Here is a 21,178-nt window from a genome sequence, read left to right on the forward strand (position 1 = left end):
TCAAGGAGAATGATAGAAATATTCCCATGACCTTTTTCAGCAATTATCCAATCATAACTAATCTTGTTTCTTTTATGCTCCCACCCACCTACCTCATCTCAGATGATTTGTAGCAAATCCCATCATCATATCATTTAATTTGTAAACATTTCAGTATGTATTGCTAAAAGACAACATTTCCTCACTCCACCACCCTCACACTCAAAAATACCAACAGTAATTCCTGAAAAATTTCCCTAAGTTTCCTTACATACAATGGGAAATTTGGAGAGGAAGTCTGTAGCATTTTTTTTTTAAAGATTTATTTATTTATTTATTTCTCTCCTCTCCCTCCACCACCCTGGTTGTCTGTTCTCTGTGTCTGTTTGCTGCGTCGTCTTTGTCTGCTTCTGTTGTCAGCAACTCGGGAATCTGTTTCTTTTTGTTGCATCAGTTCTCTGTGTGTGCAGTACCATTCCTGGGCAGGCTGCACTTTCTTTCTTATCCTGTATCTTAAAAGGTTTAGTCCTGAACAATTTGTGGGATTCTGGATGTTCCTGGGGTTTCAGGAACTTTGAATTTACTCTCTTGGATATTCTTTCAGTCCTTCAGCACATATTTAAGTGTCTGCTATGTGCCAGGTATTCTTTTTTTTTTTTTTTAAGATTTATTTTTACTTATTTCTCTCCCCTCCCCTACCCCCCTGTTGTCTGCTCTCTGTGTCCATTCGTTTTGTGTTTTTCTGTGTCTGCTTGTATTCTTGTCAGCGGTACCTAGAATCTGTGTCTCGTTTTGTTGCATCATCTTGCTACGTCAGCTCTCCATGTGTGTGGCGCCATTCCTGGGCAGGCTGCACTTTTTTCGCACTGGGCGGCTCCTCCTTACAGGCGCACTCCTTGCGCGTGGGGCTCCCCTATGCGGGGGACACCCCTGCATGGCATGGCACTCCTTCCATGCATCAGCACTGCCCATGGGCCAGCTCACCACATGGGTCAGGAGGTCCTGGGTTTGAACTGCGGACCTCCTATGTGGTAGGCGGACGTTCTATCAGTTGAGCCTAATGCGCTTCCCTTACTGAGCGTATTTTGTGTTTGTTTGTTATAGTGCATGTAACTATGTATACTATAAATGTTTATATAAAATGTTTGTTATAGTGTAATAATTACCATTCCTTAGAAAGTAATATGCTAATGAATAGATATGTAGATTCTGCTTCTGGCTCTATAACTTTTTTTAGAGAATTATTTAATTGCCTTGTGCCTCAGCTTTTTCAATATATATTATATAATTTCTTCTTCATTCACAGGTATATTCTGAAAATAAATGATTGACATGCAGATTTTTTAGACCTCAGAGATCTTGGAGATCAACTAGTCCAACCCCTTATTTTTCAGATAAAGAAACCATTATGTTCGTGGAGATGAAATGACTTTTCCAAGGACACATTGGAGCAGAAAGAACTTGAGATTTTGACTGTATTATATATTTTGTGCAGTATGACATGATGCAACATGGCATGGCATGACATGGCACTTCTCTTCAGCAAGCATTAGATTGTGATCCAAAGATCACAAGACTTAGGTTTTATTTCAGCAGCAGAGGAGGGGAGGGCTACACCTATGTAGACTGTTTAGTTTGTTCTTCATCTGATGGATGATGTTTTTTTTTTCCCCCTTCACCATATGCCTCTAACTGCTGGGCACAGAGCTGATCTTTAGTCTTAGGCTAAGTTAATGGACATCTGAATTGTGTAGCTGATAGTCCTTGGTGTCCTAGGCAACAAATGACTACATAATGTACATAATTTTGTAAACCTTGACTCTTGAATAGATTTCATTTATAAAAGTCTGAATCAAAGTCAGTACTCATAAAAATTTTTGAGTGTCTTCCCTTTCCAAATATTTTTCATTTATGTTATGGTCTAGGACAGGGGTTCTTAGACAGGGGTCTGTGAGCTTGAATCGAAAATTCAAGAGAACATTATTCTTGTGGGGACTTGTTGGTGTAGGTGTGATACATTTATTAAATAATACACAGTATAGTGTGGACTTAGTATGATGTTTATTTTGATGTAGCATGTTTTGAGTTCAGTGGATAACTGTTGCAAAAAGGTTGGTAAGGATTGTGGAGATGATTTTATGATGCCATGGAAAAATTTGTATTTCTAATATGTTTGCTGAAAATAACCATTTGAACATATGTTAAACTGTGTTAATCAGGTATTGAAATTATGGGAAAGTTGTAAAATGTAATATTGAATAATCCTAAAATTTAATTTAAAGACACGCTGATGTTGAATGTCATAAAACTACCTGCCACTACATAATGAGAAGGGGTCTGTGGTTTTCACCTGACTGGCACAGGGGTCCATGGAACAAGAAAGATTAAGAACCCCTGGACTAGGAGATGTTGCTTAATAGGCTTCTTTAAACTATATTATAATACACGGGGAAAGTTTTATACAACATACATATTGGTGTGGCTCTAGCCTGGAAACTAGAATAGTGGGTGGGGCTGTTTAGTAAACAGAGATTTATGGTTGTTTTTTCCCAGATTGGCTCAGTTCTTTAAAGCACTAAGAAATTATAATTGATGGGTGTTGTTCTAAATTATTCATATCTATTTTCTTACTGTATTTATTATTATTATTAATTATGAATATTTTGCATTTCTTGCTTTGAAATGGGTCTATTCTAGTCATTCTAATTCTCATGCCTAATAGTCCTCAAAGCCTATCCAAGTTTGGACTTATATTTTTAGGTTTCTATTTTAGTTCAAGAACCACTTGAAAATGAATAGCTGCAAACACATAATTTAAAAAGCAAGAAACAGGCTAAACACTTTTGGCACAGAAAGAAATTGTACCATGTGCACTAGGATTTTATAGTTTTGAATATGTTCAGTTATTTTGGGAAGAAAATAACTTCCATTTAGACTTTGCTGAATGTTGTTAGACTGTCTAGTATATGTGAAGAATTGTAGTTTTAGGCATCCAAGTGAAGTGTTAATTTAGACATCATCATTGCTCATTTAACAAAAATGATGTGGCATTAAAGTAAGATTAAAAACTATTTCAGAGAAGTGGATGTTGCGCAAGTGATAAGGCCTCCACCTACCATATAGGAGGATCTGGGTTCAATCCCTGGGGCCTCCTGGTGAAAAAGAAGAAGAGAGAGCATGCCTGCATGGCGAGATGGTACCTACATGGCGAGACAGTGCATGCATAGCTAACTGAGTGCCCATGCAGTGAGCTGAGTGCCCATGTAGGTGGTGAGCTGAGTGCGCATGTGGTGAGCTGCATGCCCATGTATGTGCCTATGTGGTGAACCAACTGCCCATGTGCCCATGCGGTGAATTGAGTGCCCACGTGGGTGTCCACATGGTGAGCTGAGTGCCCACATGGTGAGCTGAGTGCCCATGAGAGTGCCTGTGTAGTGAGCCAAGTGCCCATGCGGTGAGCCAAGTACCTGTGCGGGTGCCTGTTTGGTGAGCCGAATGCTCGTGTGAGTGCCCACGTGGCGAGCCAGCGCCCACGTGGTGAGCCAAGTGCCTGCACAAGTGCTTGCGTGGTGAGCCAATGCCTCTGTGGCGAGCTGAGTACACGTGCAGCAAGCCGAGTGCCCATGTAGCGAGCCACTGCCTGCACAAGTGAGTCATGCAGCAAGATGATGATGCAACAAAAGAGACGAAGGGGGAACCAAAGTGAAGTGCAGCAGAGACCAGGAACTGAGGTGGCACAATTGACAGGAACCTCTCTCCACATCAGAGGTTCCCAGGATCCAATCCTGGGGAATCCTAGAGCAGAAAGACAAGAGAGAAGAGAAAAAGAGAAATAGATACGGAAGACCACACAGCGAATGGACACAGACAACAAAACAGCAGGGCGGGATAGGGGGCAGGATAGGGGCAGGGAAGAGAAGAAAAAAACTCACTTGGTAAAATTAGTAGAATTTTTATAGGCATGGGAGATGTGTTTTAGTGTTCAATTCAATCCACATATTTTATTTAACTTCGCTGGCATCAGAGCAGTGGAGAAGAGAATGGGGAGGAGAATCACATTTCTCTAACCGTTATTCTCAAACACCTTCAATATGCCCTGGAAATGAAAATATTTATGTCTAGACTATAGTTCCCAATTTATCTTTTGTACATGAAGGGGCATAAAAATCTTTAGTCAGAGTGTGCATTTGGATTTTTGGATTCTAATAGGTCAGTCTTTTTATTAAATGTTTTAAAAAGCAGTTTTGCTTTCATGCACTCTTCATTTTACATGCTGGGTTGAAATGGATGCCTTAATCTTGAGTTCATAGAACAGTGGTGCTACATTATTTAAAAGACTTTTGAAAAATTTCCAGCTGTTTCTTTTGACCTGAAATGATAGCAAATTACCATACATAAAAAGAAAGTAACATTTTGCTTTGGTATACTGCTGAATATTAGAAGTTTAGTCAATTATATTTTGAATTGACTTGTTGAAGTGTAGATAAGTAGCTAATTGGATTCTTTTTCCTGTCATATAGAATGAGAATCTTAAGAATCATTGACTTGAGTATTCAGTCCACCTCCTACCTGATGCAGGATTCTATCATGCTGCATTCAAAAAATAATTGATTTGCTTGTTTAACAGGTATTTACTTAGCCCATGCTACGTGTAGGCATTGTACTTTGGATGTGTTGGTGAATAAAATAAAAAGACATGGTCCTGGCTCTTTTAGAGATAAGTTGTCTAGCTTGTAGTTGAGTGCTCAGTCAGTTGCTCATTTAGTCTCAGCAGGTTATTGTTTGAACCTAAGTACTGGACTTGATTGTAAAAAAGATCTCTTTTATATTTTATCATTTAAAAAATTTTATTTTATTTTATTTTTTAAAAAGATTTATTTATTTCTCTCCCCCCCCCCCCCCCAGTTGTCTGTTCTCTGTGTCTATTTGCTGCGTCTTGTTTCTTTGTCCACTTCTGTTGTTGTCAGCGGCACGGGAATCTGTGTCTCTTTTTTTGTTGCGTCATCTTGTGTCAGCTCTCCGTGTGTGCGGCACCATTCCTGGGCAGGCTGCATTTTCTTTCGCGCTGGGCGGCTCACCTTACAGGACGCACTCCTTGCACATGGGCCTCCCCTACGCGGGGACACCCCTGCGTGGCAGGGCACTCCTTGCGCGCATCAGCACTGCGCGTGGCCCAGCTCCACACGGGTCAGGGAGGCCCGGGGTTTGAACCGCGGACCTCCCATGTGGTAGATGGATGCCCTGACCACTGGACCAAGTCCGCTTCCCATTAAAAATTTTTATAAAGAGCTTTATTAATATATAATTCACATACCACACAATTCACCCATTTAAAGTGTACAATTAAATATTTTTAAAGTATGTTGCAATACTTATCTGGTAGGGGAGATACCATGATCATGAAGGTGGTTTTCCCAGGGCAAGCCTTATCCATTGCACATCTGGATGTGCACTCTGGATTTGACTCCTGTGATTTCCCCAAATGAGAGAAATTTGACTGCATAATTTATAGAAGTGGGGGACTGCATTTGCATTCTCCCCTGTGGGGGGGAAAAAAAAGAAAAAAGTATGTTTGCAGGATTGTATAACTATTACCATAATATAATTTTAGAATGTTTTTGTTCCCCCTAAAAGAAACACCATACCAATTAGCAGTCAATCTCCATTCTCCTCCTACTTTCCATCCTCACCCCAGCCCTAAGTAACCACTGATCTACTTTTTGCCTCTATGGATTTGCCTATTTTGGACATTGCCTATAAGCAGTATGTGGTCCTTGTGACTGCCATTTTTCATTTAGTGTGTTTTCAAGGCTTATCCATGTAGCATGTATCAGTACTTCATTTATTTTTTATTATGAACAGTATTCCATTGTATGGATATACCACATTGTATTTATCCATTCATCAGTTAATGGACATTTGGGTTGTTTCTGGTTTTTGGCTATTATGAATAATGCATTTATAAAAGCTTGTGTGTATGGTTTTGTGTGGATGTATGTTTTCATTTCTCTTTGGTATGTAGCTACTAGTGGAATTGTTAGGTGAAATGGTAATTCTCTGCTTACCATTTTGAGAAACTATCAGTCTGTTTTCTGAAGCAGCTGCACCATTTTACTTTCCCACTAACAATGTATGAAGGTTCCTTACCAACACTTGTTATTGTCTGTTTTTCTGGTTGTAGCCACCCTTGTGGGTGTGAAGTATATTTCACTATGGTTTTGATTTGCATTTCCTTAATGATTAGTGATGTTGAGCATCTTTTCATGTGCTTATTATGTCTTCTTTGGAGAAATACTGTTAAAATCCTTTGACCAATTTTAATTTGGATTATTTCTCTTTTAAAACAAATTTTAAAGTGTTTATTTTAGAATAGATTTAGTTTTACAGAAAAGTTGCATCTATAGCACAGAGAGTTCTCATATACCTCACACTCAGATTCCCCTATTAGCATTTTACAAGAGTGTGGTACATTTGTCACAACTAATAAGCCAATGTTGATACATTATTCTTATTAAAGTCCATGCTTTATTTAGATTTCCTTAGTTTTTACCTAAAGTTCTTTTTCTTTTCCAGGATCCCATTCAAATGACATATTACATTTCATTGTTGTATCATCTTAGGTTCCTCTTAGCCTTGACAGTTTCTCTGGCTGAGACAATTTAATTTACTTCCCCTGTTTTTTTTAAAGTCCTTGACCGTTTTCATGAGTATTGTTCAGGTATTTTGTAGAAAGTCCCTTAATTGAAATATACTAATGTTTTTCTCATGCTTAGACTGGGATTATGTGTTTTTGGGAAGAGAGGACTACAGAGGTACTTTGTCATTCTCATCATATCAAGGGTAAACACTATCAGCATGAGTCACCATTGATTTTAATCTTTTTTTTTTTTTTAAGATTTATTTAATTTATTTCTCTCCCCTTTCCCCCCCCAGTTGTCTGTTCTCTGTGTCCATTTGCTACGTGTTCTTGTTTTTTGTTTTTGTCCACTTCTGTTGTCAGCGGCATGGGAATCTGTGTTTCCTTTTGTCACGTCATCCTGCTGTGTCAACCCTCCGCATGCGCGGCGCCACTCCTGGGCAGGCTGCACCTTCCGTCGTGCTGGGTGACTCTCCCTATGGGGTGCACTCCCTGCGTGGCACAGCACTCCTCACGTGCATCAGCACTGCGCATGGGCCAGCTCCACATGGGTCACGGAGGCCGGGGGTTTGAACCGTGGACCTCTCATGTGGTAGGCAAACGCCCTATCCACTGGGCCAAGTCCACTTCCCTAATTTTAATCTTGATCACATGGCTGAAGTAGTGTTGTCAGGTGTCTCCTCTACAGAGTTACTCTTTTTCTACCTTTCCCCATACTCTATTCTTTGGAAAGGAGTTACTATGTGCAGTTCACACTTAAGGAGTGAGGAATTTATACTCCCTTCAGGAATGAGTATCTATATAAATTATTTGGAATTCTTCTGCATGGAAAATTTGTCTCATCTCCCTCATTCATTTATTTATATCAGTATTTTGAGTCATGGATTTTATTTTATACTTCAGGTTATAACTCAGTGCTACTTTATTTTCTGGCTCAAATTATTTCAGCTTTGACTATTGTGAGCTCTTTAAGTTGGCTCCTGTGTTGTTTTGACATATTCCCATCAGTTTGTTTTTTGAGAGCTTCTTTTTTTTTTACACTGCAAAATGCTCCAGACTCACCTTGTAAATTCTCTGCCACAGCCCTAGAATTAACCATTTCTCCAAGGAGCCATGGTTCCTTTTATGGATTAGAAACCAAGATCTGGACACTAGGCAAGCTCATTGCTATTGGAATACCATTGCTTCTAGGTCTTCTCAGATGACAGAGCAAAGCTATGTATGTGTGTGTACTAATATGTGTATATACACATATTTGCAAATGCTTCTGTATATCTGTATCAATATTAATCTAAACATGAGTGCATATTGACGTCTCCAGGTCTTAATTTATTACCAAATGGATCGTTGTAGCCTTTTCCCATTGCCTGTCAGTAAACTCCCACTTCAACAGTTAGTCATCCTTTTATTTAATTGTTCAGTTCCAGTACACATGTATAGTAGTTTCAGAATTGTTAATGTATACTTCTTTGGGAAGCACTTTGTAAGCTGATGTACAGTGCTTATATATGCATGTAATTCCTTTTGCCATTAGTCTTAGATTCCGTTCATTTTCGAAGTTACTTAGGTCAGTACTTCCCCACTCTTAGTAATTCTTCTTTATATTTGTAATTCAGTTTGAATCTTGTTCCAGTCTCTATTCCTTTCTGTGAGTCCTTGACCTAAAAGTTTTTTGCTTAAAGTTTGTATACATTAAGGTTAAACTCCTTCTACTGTTAATTTTTATGGATTTCGACAAATAGTGTTATAGATCCATCATTACAGTATCATACAGAATAGTTACCACTTCCCAACTCTTGAAGTATTGATCTTTTTACTGTGTCTCTAGTTTTACCTTTTCCAGAATGTCATATAAATGGGATAATACAGTATGTATCCTGTAAGACTGACATCTAATATACTATAATCATTTAATACATTATTACTGTTAGAGGTCTCTTTTACCTATAAAATTTTTCTTCTTCCTTAAGAACTTCTTTTAACAGATCTGTGGGCAATGAATTTCTTCAATTTTTATTTGTTTGAGAAAGCCTTTATTCCTCCTTCACTTTTTAAGAAATCAATTTTATTGATATATATTAATAAAGTATAAATCCATCCAAAGTGTATAATCAGTGATATTTGGTATAATCAGATAGTTGTGCATTCATTACTTCACTCATTTTTAGAGCATTTTCATTATTCTAGTAATAATAATAAAAATAATAAAAATCAACCAAACGAAACTCATCACCTCTCAAATCTCTCTATGCTTCCCTGACATACATAGATACTACTCTAATTCCTTCTCTGTTATTTATTTGTATTTTACATTTTGTAAAAAGTCTTATATATGCAATATTACCCATATTAGTAGTTCCCATGAGGTTTCACTATGTTATACAGTCCCATGTTACATTTTTACCTTTCCTTCTAGTAATATAATTGCCCTTAAACTCCTTTCAACCAGTGTCTTACTGGTATAGCTCTGCCAGTCATAAACAGCATAATGTGCTCTCACCATTTCTGTTCATTTCCAAAGATTTACAAACTTTTTTTTTTTCTCCACCAGTTCTGTACCGATTGACCTTCAGCTTTTCATTCTCTACCCTCATTATATTTTCTGGTAACCTATTCTGTAATTAACTCCATGAGTTTGCACATATATTTAATTCATAATGGAGCAGTCATACAGTATTTGTCCTTTTGTGTCTGGATTGTTTCACTCAATGTAATGTCTTCCAGGTTCATCCATGTGGTCATATGCTTTATGACTTCATTTCTTCTTACTGCTATATAATATTCCATCATTTATAGACACCACAATTTGTTTACCCATACATCAGTTGATGGATACCTGGGTTGTTTCCACCTTTTGGTAATCATGTATAATGCCTGCACATGTCAGTATGCAGATATCTGTGTCACTGCTCTCAGTTCAGTGTGCAGATGTCTGTCTGTGTCACTGCTCTCAGTTCTTCTGGATATATATCTAGTAATGGTATTGCTGAGTCACGTGGAAAGTCTATATATTCAACTTCTTAGGACTGACAAACAGTCCTCCACAGTGGCTGTATCATTCTACATTCCCACCAAAAGTGAATAAGCATTCCTGTCTCTTCACATCTTCTCCAGCATTTACAGTTTTCCAACTTTTTAATAGTGGCCAGTCTAATAGATGTGAAGTAATATCTCATTATAGTTTTGATTCGCATTTCCCTAATCTCTAGTGATTTTGAACATTTTTTCATGGTGTATTTTTTTTGCCATTTTGTATGTCTTCTTTGGAAAATTGTCTTTTCAAGTCTTTTGCCCATTTTTTAATCAGGTAGTTTGTCTTTTTAGTGTTGAGTTGTAGCATCTGTTTATATATCATGGATATTAAATACTTATTGGATGTGTGATTGCCAAATATTTTCTCCCATTGAGTCAGCTGTCTTTTCACCCTTTTGACAGAGTCCTTTAAGGTGCAAAGTGTTTGATTTTGAGGAAGTCCCATTTATCTATTTTAATTTTTTTGCTTGTGCTTTGGGTGTAAGGTTTAAGAAACAGCTGTGTACCACACGACCTTGAAGATGTTTAGGTACATTTTTTTCTAGGAGTTTTATGGTTGTAACTTTTTATATTTTGTTCCTTGATCCATTTTGAGTTAATTTTTGTATAAGGTGTGAGTTAGGTGTCCTTTTTCTTTCTTTTGGAGAAATGTCTATCCAGTTTTCCCAACTCTGTTTGTTGAATACTCTGCTGGCCCATCTGGGAGGACTTGACAGCCTTGTAAAAACACGACTGTAGATGTGAGGGTCTATTTCTGAGTTCTCACATTGGTTCCATTGGGCAGTCTGTCTGCCTTTATGCAAGTACCAAACTGTTTTTACCACTGTAGCTAAGTAATATAATTTAAAGACTTTAAAGACATTTTCTGGGTATTCGTGATCCCTTACCCTTCCAAATAAATTTGATTATTGGCTTTTTCATTTCTGCAAAAAAGGATGTTGGAATTTTTATTGGGATTGCATTGAATCTATAAATCAGTTTGGGTAGAATTGACATCTTAATGATATTTAGTCCTCTAGTCCATGAACATGGAATGTCTTTCCATTTATTTAAATCTTCTTTGGTTTCTTTTCGCAATGTTTTGTAGTTTTCTGAATGCAGGTTCTTAATTTCCTTGGTTAAGTTTATCCCAAAATATTTGTTTTTTTTTTAGTCGCTATTATAAGTGGAATTTTTTTTCTGATTTCCTCTTCAGATTGCACATCAGTATTGTGTAGAAATGCTATTGATTTTTGTGTGCCAATCTTTTATCCTGCCAGTGCTGAGCCTCATCTATTAATTTTAGTAGCTTTGTTGTGGATTTTTCAGGATTTTCTAGATATAGGATATCATATCATCAACAAATAGTGAAATTTTTACTTCTTCCTTTCCTATTTGGGTGCTTTTTATTTCTTTAGCTTAATTGTTCTAGTTTACAGTGGACATCCTTACCTTGTTCCTGATCTCAGTATGAGGAAAGCTTTCAGTCATTCATTGTTGAATACAATGCTAGCTGTAGGTTTTTTATACATGCGCTTTACCATATTGAGAAAGTTTCCTTCTATTCTTACCTTTTAAAGGGTTTTTATCAACTAAGGGTGCTGTATTTTGTCAAATGCCTTTTCTGCAGCAAATGAGAGGATCATGGGATTTTTCTTCTTCAATTTATCAATGTGGTTTATTATACTAATTGATTTTCTTGTGTTGAAACACCCTTTCATACCTGGGATAGAACTCCTTGATCGTGATCTATAATTCTTTTAATGTGCTTTTGGATTTAGTTTGCAAATATTTGGTTGAGGATTTTTGCATCTATGTTCATTAGAGATATTGGTCTGTAATTTTCTTTTTCATATTTATCTGGTTTTGGTATTAAGGTGACATTGCTTTCATAGAATGAATTTGGTAACATTCTTTCCTGTTCAGTTTTTTGGAAGAACTTGAGCAAGATTGGTATTAGATTGTCTTTGAATGGTTGGTAGAATTCACCAATAAAGCCATCTGTTCCCAGGCTTTTCATCTTTGGGAAGTTTTTGATGACTTTCAATCTCTTCACTTGTGATTTGTTTGTTGAGGTCTTCTTTTTCTTCTAGGATCACTGTAGGTGGTTTGTCTCTTTCTAGGAATTTATCCATCTTGTCTACATTGTCTTCTTTTTTGGCATACAGTTCTTCATAATATCCTCTTATAATCTCTTATTTTTGCATAGTCAGTGCTAATTCAAGCTCTTTGTTTCTTTTTTTATTTCCCATCTAGATGTTCTATCCAATACCAAGAGTGGTGTATTGAAGTCTCCAACTATTATTGTAGAGATTGCTCTCTTTCCCTTCAGCTTTGCCAGTGTGTGCCTCTTTGTCTTGGATCACTCAGTAATTTCTTCTTGGTGAATTGCCCCTTTTATTAATATATAACGATCTTCTTATAACAGTTTTGCATTTAAAACATATTTTGTCCGATATTAGTATTGCTATCCCAGCTCTTTTTCGTTACTATTTGCATGGAATATCTTTTTCCAACCTTCCTCTTTTAACCTATTGTGTCCTTTGCATCTGAGGTGATTCTCTTGTAGACAAGATATAGATGGCTCATATTTTTAAATCCATTCTATCATCTATGTCATTTTATTGGAGAGTTTAAGCCATTAATATTCAGTGTTATTACTGTAAAGGCATTCCTTACTTCATCCATTTTGTCCTTTGACTTTTTGTTGTAATATTGTACTATTATCTGTCCTTTTACCATTTAATTTACCCTTCCTAATAATCTTCATTTCTATGCTCTTCTCCTGGTCTCTCACCCTTGTTTTTCCCATTCAGGCTTCAGCATTCTCTTTAGTATGTCTTGTAATTCTGGTCTTTTGGTAAAATATTCTGTCAGTTTTTGTTTGTCTATGAAGACTTTGAACTCACTCTCATTTTTGAAGGCCAGTTTTGCTGGATACAGTATTCTCAGCTGGCAGCTTTTCTCTTTCAGTACCTTAAATACATCATACCACTTTCTTATCTCCATGGTTTCTGATGGGAGGTCAGCTCTTAATCTTATTTAGTTTCCCTTGTATGTGTTGCTTTGCTTTTCACTTGCTGCTTTCAGATCCTCTCTTTATCTCTGATAATTGTTATTCTGAATAGTAGGTATATCGGGGTAGATCTGTTCAGATTTATTCTGTTTGGTGTGCTTTGTCCTTCTTGGTTATTGATATATATGTATTTCATAAGGGTTGGGAAGTTTTCAATTATTATTTCCTCAAATATTTTTTCTACCCCTTTTCCATTTTCTTCTCTTTCTGAGACACTGATAATGCACACATTTGTGTGTTTTGAGTTGTCATTCAGTTCCCTGGGACCCTGTTCCATTTTGTCCATTTTCTTCTCTTTCTGTTCTCCTGTCTTTTCCAGTGCAGATATTCTGTTTTCAAAATCATTAGGTCTATCTATGAGCAATTCACATCTCTCTGATGTGCCTCTAATGTATTTTTTTGTCTATTTTTTGAGGTACCGGGGTCTGGGGATTGAACTCAGGACCTCATATGTAGGAAGCTGGCACTCAACCATGAGCCACATTGGCTTCCCTGAATTAGTTTTTTCATTTGATTTTCTTGTTCTTTGTTTTCTCTTTTTCAGGAGGCACCAGGAACTGTACCCAGGACCTCCCAAATGGGAGGTAGGCTCTCAACTGCTTGAGCCACATCTGCTCCCTCTAATTTTTTTTTTTTTTTGCTTGTTGTCTGCTCCTTGTTTTTGCTTGATGTTCGCTCATTGTCTCCTCCTTGTTTGTCTTCTTTAGCATGTGAGAGGTGGGTGCTCAACTGCTTGAGCCATATATGCTCCCCCTCTAATGTATTTTTTTTTAAATTTTATATCCCTTCCCTTTGTGGCTTTTTGCGTGCTGTCTGCTCTTTGTGTCCATTTGCTGTGCGTCCTTCTGTGTCTGTATTTTATTTATTTTATTGTCCCTCCCCCCTTGTGGCTTGCTTGCTGTCTGCTCTCTTTGTCCATTCCCTGCATGTTCTTCTGTGTTTTGCTTGTCTCCTTTTTTTGTTGCGTCACCTTGCTGAGTTGGCTCTCTGTGGTGCTTGTGGGCCAGGTGGCGCTGCATGGCATGCGGGCGAGCCTGCATTCACTAGTAGGTCCCAGGACACAAACCCAGGGCCTCCCATATCAGAGACAGGAGCCCAACTGATTGAACCACAGCGGCTTCCCTAATGTATTTTTTTTTAATATACTTTTTTTAAAAAAGAAACTTAGATTACATAAATATTACACAAAAAATATAAGGGATTCCCAGCCCTAGGGGCTCCCTAGCCCTTCCACATTTCCCCACATTAACAACATCCTTAATTAGTGTGGTACATTTGCCACAATTGATCAACACATCTTGGAACATTGCCACTAAGTGATGATTATAGTTTATATTGTAGTTTTCACTCTCTCCTGCACATTTTTGCAAGTTATTACAAGATATACAATGGCCTGTATCTGTCATTGAAATGTCATTCATGATAATTCCCAAGTCCTGAAAATGTCCCCCAAATTATACCTATTTTTCCCTCTCCCTCCCATGAGAACTTCCAGTGGCCATTGCCTCCACATCCATGATAAAAGTTCTTCCATTGCTAGGATCACAACAAGTCTACAGAAGAACAACTATAAATCTGCTCTAGTCCATTGTTCATTCCCCAATCCTGAGGATTCTGTAATAGTGATACCTACTTGGCCTCTAATTGAGAGGTCCCTTAGATCCCATAGGGCAGGTGGATGGAACTCTCTTGCTTGAATTGCAGTTTCTCTGTTCCTCAAGATGGCCATTGTCAGTCATCGTCTCCTTGATAGTTGTTCTGAATGAGTTCAATGAACTGGGGAGTAGGTGTTGCAAGTCTCTTGAGATTCAGGGCCTAACTGTCCCATGGACAGCCCAAGGATTTAAGTCTCTTGGACATACAGCTGTCAACTCTAGTGCTAACTCTGGGTTCATGTAGCGGGGCAGCAGAGATATATGTAGGGAACACAACTGAGTCCAACTGTATCATACAGGGGAGCATAAATTCCAAAGTAGGGTGCACTGGCAGGGTGCCAAACTCTTGAGTGTCTGGATGTCTTCAAAGTCCTCAGGAGCCCTGCTATTTGAGATAACGTTTACTTTGCCAGTCAATGAGTTCCTGCTGAGACATGCTTAAGCGTAACCTTTGAAATGACCTCCTGGCTCACTTTGTAGTCTCTTAGCTGTATAAACGCATTTGTCTTTATCTTTGATCCATTTATTCAAGGTCTTTTTCCAGTTCCATTGCTAATTGGTTGTTGGTAGTAATTCCTTAGTGCCAGGAAGGCTCATCTCTGGGAATCATGTCCCATGCTGGGGGGAAGATAATGCATTTATATGCTGAGTTTTGGCTTAGAGAGAGACCACATTTTGAGCAACAAGGAGGCTCTCAGGAGGTAATGCTTAGGCACCCTATAAATACAATGCTAAGTTTCCATTTCAAAAGTAAAGGTTCACAATTACAGTCATCACAATCAAGGGCCTGTAAGTGGTTGATCCTCCTTCAGTAGTTATTGCCTCTGTACTTAGGGGATTCTTGCTGTCCCATTAGAGAATGTGGCAGAGCTCTCCAGGATGGAAATTCAATATATTTTTTTTGGTTATTGTGTAGATCTCCACTCATTGTGACAGTGCCCCATGAACACTTGGACACATTCATATGCCTTCTAGGTATGCCTCAGTTGAACATCCTCCCATGCATTCCCCATCTCTGACACCCCAAACTAGTGATCCTTCCCTGCCATAGTTGTAACCCTTCTGTGACCCAAAACTTCCTCAAAATTGAAGCCAACGAAATAACTGAATACAGTTAATAGGAAAATGATACTAATGATGGTTGAACCAACATTACTGGCTCAAGAGGACGATGCTTGTGCCACATCTGCTCCCTCTAATGTAGTTTCTTTTTTTGCTTGTTGTCTGCTCATTGTTTTTGCTCGATTTCTGATTGTTGTCTGCTTCTTGTTTGTCTTCTTTAGGATGCACTGGGAACTGAATCCGGGACTCCCCATATGTGAGGTGGATGCTCAACTGCTTGAGCCACCTCTGCTCCCCCTCTAATGTATTTTTTTTTTAAGATTTATTTATTTATTTTTCTCCCCTTCCCCCTCCCCATCCCAGTTGTCTGTTCTCTGTGTATATTTGCTGCATGTTCTTCTTTGTCCGCTTCTGTTGTTGTCAGCAGCACGGGAATCTGTGTTTCTTTATTTCTTTATGTTGCATCATCTTGTTGTGTCAGCTCTCCGTGTATGCGGCAACATTCCTGGGCAGGCTGCACTTTCTTTTGCACTGGGCTGCTCTCCTTATGGGGCGCACTCCTTGCGTGTGGGGCTCCCTTATGCGGGGAACACCCCAGTGTGGCACGGCACTCCTTGCACGCATAAGCACTGTGCATGGGCCAGCTCCACACAGGTCAAGGAGGCCCGGGGTTTGAACCATGGACCTCCCATGTGGTAGACGGATGCCCTAACCACTGGGCCAAGTCTGCTTCCCCTCTAATGTATTTTAAAAAAATATATATTTATTTATTTACATTCCTCCCCCCCCCCCCCCATTGTCTGCTTTCTGTGTCCATTTGCTTTGTGCATTCTTCTGTGTCTACTTGTCTTCTCTTTAGGCAGCACCAGGAACTGATCCTGGGACCTTCCAGAGTGGGAGAGAGGTGCTCAGTCTCTTGCACAACCTCAGTTCCTTGGTCTGCTGTGTCTCTATTGTCTCTCCTCTCTGTTTCTTTTTGTTGCGTCATCTTGCTGTGCCAATCAGCACTCCTCTGCAGGCTAGCACTCCGCGTGGGCCAGCTCTCTGCTTGGGTCAGCTCTCTATGTGGGCCAGCTTGCCTTCACCAGCAGGCCCCAGGAGTCAAACCCTGGACCTCCCATATGGTAGATGGGAGCCTAGTCCCTTGAGCCATATCTGTTTCCTTCTCTAATGTATTTTTAATCATATCCATTATGTCTTTCATTCCCATAAGCTTCGTTACTTTTCTTTGCAGGCTTTGAGTTTGTCCTTTATGCTTACCCAGTGTTTTCTTAATGTTCTTTTATCTCTTTACTCATTTTCTTTCAATTCTTTGAAATGATTTAGGAGAGTTCTCAAGGAACCACTTTGTTAATTTTTATTATTGTTTCTTTGTTCTCAATTTCATTTATTTTGCTCTGATCTTTGTTATTTCATTCCTTCTGCTTTCTTTGGGAATAGTTGCTGTTCTCTTTCTAACTTCTCCAGTCATTAGACTTCTTAAGTCATTGATTTGGGCCCTTCTTTTTCATTGTAAGCATTGGGGGCTATAAATTTCCCTCTCAACACTTTCTTCAGTGCGTTCCATAGGTTCTGATACATTTTATTCTTGTTTTCATTTGTTTGGAGATATTTACTGATTTCTGTTGCAATTTCTTCTTTGACACACTTATTATTTAATAGTGTGTTCTTTAATCTCCATGTATTTGTGAATTTTCCCTTTTTTGCCTTTTATTGACTTCCAGTTTTATTCCATTATGATCAGAAAAAGTGCTTTGTATAATTTTGGTCATAGAGGTGGCTCATATTTGTATCCATTCTGTCAGTCTTTGTCTTTTGACTTGGGAGTTTAATCCATTAACATTCAATGTTGTTATTGTTATTGTAGGGGCAGTTCTTCACTTATTTTTCCTTTGGGTTTTATCTGTCATATCTTCTTCTCACCAATGTTTTTATACTTTTTGTTACATTTACTCATAAAATCTTCATTTCTAGACTCTATTCCAAGCCTCTCTCTTGTCTTTTATCTCCACCGGTAGCAGTCTTTTTATTTCCTGTAAAGCCAGTCTTTTGGTTACAAACTCTGTTTCTTTTTATCTATGAATATTCTAAATTCACCCTCATTTTTGAAAGACAGTCTTACTAGATTTAAGATTCTTAGCTGGCAATTTTTCTCTTGCAGTATCTTTTTTTTTTTTTTTTTTTTTAATTTTTTAATTTTTTATTGACTTTGTAATAATATTACATTAAAAATATATATGTGAGGTCCCATTCAACCCCACCCCCCCACCCCCCCTCTCCCCCCCCCCAACAACACTCGTTCCCATCATCATGACACATCCATTGGATTTGGTAAGTACATCTTTGGGCACCTCTGCACCTCATATACATTGGTTCACATCATGGCCCATACTCTCCTCTATTCCATCATGTAGGCCCTGTGAGGATTTACAATGTCCGGTGATTACCTCTGAAGCACCATCCAGGGCAGCTCCATGTCCCGAAGACGCCTCCACCTCTCATCTCTTCCTGCCTTTCCCCATACCCTTTGTCCATTATGTCCACTTTTCCCAATCCAATGCCACCTCTTCTATGTGGACACTGGATTGGTTGTGTCCATTGCACCTTTATGTCAAGAGGAGGCTCAGATTCCACCTGGATGCTGGATGCAATCCTCCCATTTTCAGTTGTAATCACTCTAGGCTCCATGGTGTGGTGGTTGTCCTTCTTCACCTCCATCTTAGCTGAGTGTGGTAAGTCCAATAAATCAGATTGTAGGTGCTGGAGTCTGTTGAGGCTCAGGATCTGGCTATCACATTGTCAGTCCAGAGATTCAAATCCCCTAAATATATCTTAAACCCCAACATTAACTGCACCTCCAGCACATTAGCATGAAAGTCTTATGAAGGGAGATCCCATCTGAGTCCAGATTCATCACACATAAACACCATTTCCAAAGAGGGGCCATCTGCCCTGGTAGTTAACCCCATCGGCCATGACCATAACTCCCATGGGTCTCTTTCTCTTGCAGTATCTTGACTATATCATTCCACTGCCTTCTTGCCTGTATGGTTTTTGATGTGAAATCAGTACTTAGTGTGATTGGGCATCCCTTGTAAGTGATGCATTACTTTTCTCTTGCTTCTTTCAGAAGTCTCTCTTTATTGTTGGCATTTGACATTCTGATTAGTATGTGTCTCAGAGTAGGTCTGTTTGGATGTATTCAGATGGGAGTACTTTGTGCTTCTTGGACACAGATACCCATGCCATACAGGATTGGGAAATTTTCTACAATTATTTCTTCAAATAGTCCTTCTCTTCCCCTTTTCGTCTCTGTCTGGGACACCCATGGCATATATGTTTGCACATTTTTTGGTATCATTTAGTTCCTTGAGATTCTGTTCAATTATTTCCAGTCTTTCTTTATCTGGTCTTTTACCTGTTTGCTTTTAGAGCCCATATCTTAAAGCTCACTGATCCTTTCTTCTACCTCTTCAAATCTGCTGTTGTATGTCTCCAGTATATTTTAATTTCATTTATTGTGCCTTTCATTCCCTTGAGAGCTGCTCTTTTTCTATGAAAACTTTCAAATTCTTCCTTGTGCCCAATTACTGTCTCCTTAATATCCTTAATCTTTTTAGCCATCTCATTGAATTTATTAGGAGATTTGTTTGGTCATCTATGATTAATTGTCTTGGCTCCTTTATGTCATCTGGAGGCGTAGCTTATTCCTTTGACTGGGCCATATTTTCCTGTTTCTTGGTATGGATTGTAATTTTTTGTTGATGTCTTGGAGTCTGGTTTACTAGGTGCATTTATTCTGGGTGCATTTCCTCTCTTTAGTCTACAGTTTTCTATTTGATTGGCTTTGTGCTACAGCCCTTCTTTGATTCTTGGTTCAACCTAATTTGGAAATTTATAGTGGCTCGTGTTTAACCAGTCTGAATTTTTTAGCCCTTTTTCACCTTTTTTTTTACCCTTCTCCCTTGCTGCCCGTGTAGTAGGGGCTGAGGATGTAGTTAGTACTGTAAGCTGTGGAGTCTGAAGCTGCCCACATTGCCCCAGGAACTGATGAAGCTTCTCCCTCCTTTCTCCCCTGTCAGTCCATGTGGGCTGGAAGCTACTATAGTTACCTGGAGAGCCTGGTGCAGGTCCCACCTTAGGTTCCCTGCCAATATGGGGCTGGAGCCTAAGCTATGACTGCAGTCCAACCTGGGTGGAAAAAATTGGCCCCTACTGTCACTGTGATTTTCAGTCAGCCCCACTTCCCTTCATGCCAGGGGCAGAGTTAAGATGGAGGCTACTGGACTCTTGCTGACTTAGACAGGTTCAAACTTTAGCTATTCTCAAGATTAGACTTTAACCAGCTGAATTTATTAGTCAGTAGCTGAAGTTGGTACCTGACTCTCTCTCCCCCATTTATAGGAAATGGAGCTTCCAACTCCAGCCAGGGAATAGCTCCCGAAGTGGCTTGCACCACTAACAGGAGATGGACACCAGGCTCTGCAGTGTAGAGTGCTTGTGTGGAGTGCTCTACTCATAAATCTTCACTGCAGATGGGCAGTCTCCTTCTTCCATTCTTCCAAGGATGCTGCAGGATGCTCTTCTGATCTTCTGCATGCCCCAAATAGGTGCTTTCGATAGCTCTGGCTAATTACTAACTGCACTATAGGAATGAGCTGACTCTTGGAGCCCCTTATTCTGCTGTCATCTTTCTCTTCTTCCCTTCCTTCATATTTGAAGGATGATTTTGCAGAATATAGAATTTCTAGGTTGGTAGATTTTTTTCTTACAACTCTTTAAATATTTCACTCCACTGTATCCTTGCTTATATGATTTCTGATGGGAAAACTACTGAAATTCTTATCCTTGTTTCTCTATAGGTGAGGGTAACCTCCCCACTCCACTGGCTTCTTTTAAGGTTTTCTCTTTTTCTTTGATTTTCTGATGGTTGAATATGATGTGTCTAGTATGTGGCCCTCTCTACTCCCAGATGTATTGTTTTTGGTGCTCCTGGGTTTTCTAGATTTGTAACTAAGTGTCTGTCATTAATTTTGGAAAGTTCTTAGATGCTATTTTCAAATATTTCTTCTGCCCTGTTCTTTCTTCCTTCTCCTTCAGGTATTCCAGTTATATTATGTTAAACCTTTTGGTATTGGCCTACAGGTCTTGGATTTTCTGTTCTTTTCTTTCGTTTTTCTTTTTTTGCATTTCAATATGGATGTCTCTGTTGACTTGTCTTCAAGTTGACTCATTTTACCCTTGGATGGCTACTGATGAGTCTACTGAAGGTTATTCTTAATTTATATTAGAATGATTTTTATTTTTAATATTTCCTTTGGATTCTTTCTTAGGGTTTCCGTCACTCTGCTTACAGTACCCATATATTCTTCCATGTTGTCTACTATTTCCATTAGAGCCATAACATACTCTTTAAATTCTCGGATAATTCCCACAACTGTGTCGCATGAGTCTGTTTCTGATGATTGCTTTGTTTTTTCCCAGACTGTTTTATCTCTCCTTTTGCTATGCCTTGTAATTTTATGTTGAAAGTCAGACATGTTGAATTGGCTCATAAGAAATGAGGTAAGTGGTCTTTTACAGTAGGGATTTAAAGTGATCTGACAGATTTGGGCTGTGTTTAATGTTTGTTGAACTTCAATATACTAGAGACTCCATATTCTTCTAGTGTCCTTGCTTTTGTCTCTGCTTGACTTTGGGCTTCCCTAAATTCTCCTCCTCAGAGAGAATCTATCTTGCAGCTCTTTCAGCTGTAAT

At 38.8% G+C, this 21,178-nt stretch overlaps 1 protein-coding gene and 1 pseudogene across 2 annotated transcripts in view; both read left to right on the forward strand.

The window, feature by feature from the left end:
• Positions 1–21,178, forward strand: part of RABGAP1L (RAB GTPase activating protein 1 like) — an 808,684-nt gene that overhangs the window by 76,451 nt on the left and 711,055 nt on the right. The gene's annotated exons all lie outside the window — the stretch shown is intronic.
• On the forward strand, positions 5,348–5,520 carry LOC111762232 (U1 spliceosomal RNA; annotated as a pseudogene).

Source organism: Dasypus novemcinctus, chromosome 13, assembly GCF_030445035.2.
Source record: "Dasypus novemcinctus isolate mDasNov1 chromosome 13, mDasNov1.1.hap2, whole genome shotgun sequence".
Lineage (NCBI taxonomy): Eukaryota > Metazoa > Chordata > Mammalia > Cingulata > Dasypodidae > Dasypus > Dasypus novemcinctus.